Source organism: Elephantulus edwardii, unplaced genomic scaffold (assembly GCF_000299155.1).
Source record: "Elephantulus edwardii isolate Elephantulus edwardi_28Jun2011 unplaced genomic scaffold, EleEdw1.0 scaffold00040, whole genome shotgun sequence".
Taxonomy (NCBI): Eukaryota; Metazoa; Chordata; class Mammalia; order Macroscelidea; family Macroscelididae; genus Elephantulus; species Elephantulus edwardii.
Genome location: NW_006399790.1, coordinates 11,523,567 through 11,525,416, shown reverse-complemented (window position 1 = coordinate 11,525,416; position 1,850 = coordinate 11,523,567). Strand labels below are relative to the sequence as shown.

General features: G+C 39.6%; 1 pseudogene; it reads right to left on the bottom strand.

The window, feature by feature from the left end:
- Positions 1 to 776: 776 nt before the first annotated feature.
- Positions 777 to 1,445, bottom strand: LOC102864685 (annotated as a pseudogene).
- Positions 1,446 to 1,850: the final 405 nt, after the last annotated feature.

Below are 1,850 nucleotides of genomic sequence, written 5' to 3'. Positions count from 1 at the left end.
TTCCATTTTGTTTCCTTGGCTTGTTGAGTAATCTGTTCCATAATGTGTTTTTATAATTGAGGGAGATGAAAAGTGAAATTGATAAAGATGCATAATTGGTTCCTCATTTTATTGGGTGCTTCTGTTCAGATTTTTATGCTGTCTTCCTGTAGAATGTTAAAATTCAAAGAAGACTTTGCAGATGGTATTTAAAATGTTTTTCTCTAAGCTGTTTCAGTCCACAGTATTATGTTCAAAGTCTTAGAAGAAATAATTAGAATCTTGAGAAACAAGATGATGTTGATATAGGTTCCCCACTTCCCCGGCTTGAATAAATGGAACATAAATGGACATTTTATGAAGTCACATGACTTAAGCTGTAATCAAATGTTTTATTCAGTCCGCACAAACTCTCTCTCTCTCTTACACATACACACACACACACACACACACACACACACAGTTCCTCAATAACAAACAACTCTAAAATATATAAGATATATATGTAGACATGAAATGATAAGTCAGTTTCATTAGATCACATTAAGTACTCAAGCAAATAAGCCTTTATATTTAAAGCTTTACCTTCCTATTTTAAAATTATTTATTACAAAACTCAAGAAATTATACAAATGACCATCCAAATTAAGAAATTAATTGAGGTACAAAAGCAAAACCATTAACTTGGGTTTGTATTTTTGTTTTTTTTAAAAAAATGGTTTGTATACAATCATTCATATATATTGTGTTGTGGTGTTTTTGTTTTTTAGGTTTTTATTGTTGGATGCAGATGGACTTTAGATTTTGTTGAAAGCAGCCACATCCATGAACTGCACATAGTCTTCAGAAGCAGTTATGTGTTCCTCCAGCATATCTGTGCCAACTTGATCATCTTCAACTACACACCATATCTGAAGCTTCTTAATTCCATATCCCACTGGTCCTAGCTTGGAAGAGCCCCAGACCAAGCCATCTGCCTGAATACTTATGGCACACTCTTCCAGTTTTGCCATGTTGGTCTCATCATCCCAAGGCTTCACGTCTAGTAATATTGGCAACAAGTGCAGGTTTTTTGGCTTTCTTTGATTCATACTATGCAAGACATTCTTCTCTTAGCTTTTTTGTTTCCTCCATTTCCTCCTCCTCCTCAGATCAAAAGAGATCAATGTCATCGTCATTTTTACTGTCTGCAGCTCCACTTCCTGAGGTGTCTTCCACATTAGCAGGGCCGTACTTGTCCAACGCTTTCTTCACTACTGGCGGGCTGGCCTTTCCCTTCTTGTATGATTTGATGTGATTATATCAATGTAGGGCATGTCACAGGTCAGCAGGTGGGGGGCTGGAGATGGCTTCAAACACCACCACATCTGCTTGCAATGGCACATACCCCTCATGTAGCTCTTGTCGGCCAGGTAATTGTTGAGGACTTGGAAGCCGGCAGCAGTCTTGAAGTCTCTGAAGCCCATGATGTCTGATGTACCTGGAGCTAGGCGGCGGCAGAGGCCAAGAAGAGGGAAGGAAGTTGGCTCCAAGAACTCAAAGAGGGGTGAGGAAAAAATACATTGTGTTTTTAAATGTGATATTGTTATGTGCGCTCGAGTCACCTATGAAAAATAGCGACCCTATGTACAACAGGTCTGAACCCTGCTTCACCTAGAGCCAGTTTCATTGTCACTGGCACACCCATCCTCAGTCACTGAGTCAATCACTGAGTCAATCTATCTCATTCAGAGTCTCTGTCTCTTGTGCTGTCCCTTCACCCTTCCAAGCATGATGTCCTTTGCCAAGGACTGTTCCTTCCTGGCAACATGCCCAAAATATGAGATGGAACTTCAAAATCATTGCCTTTAAGCAACAGCCTGGTTTCACCC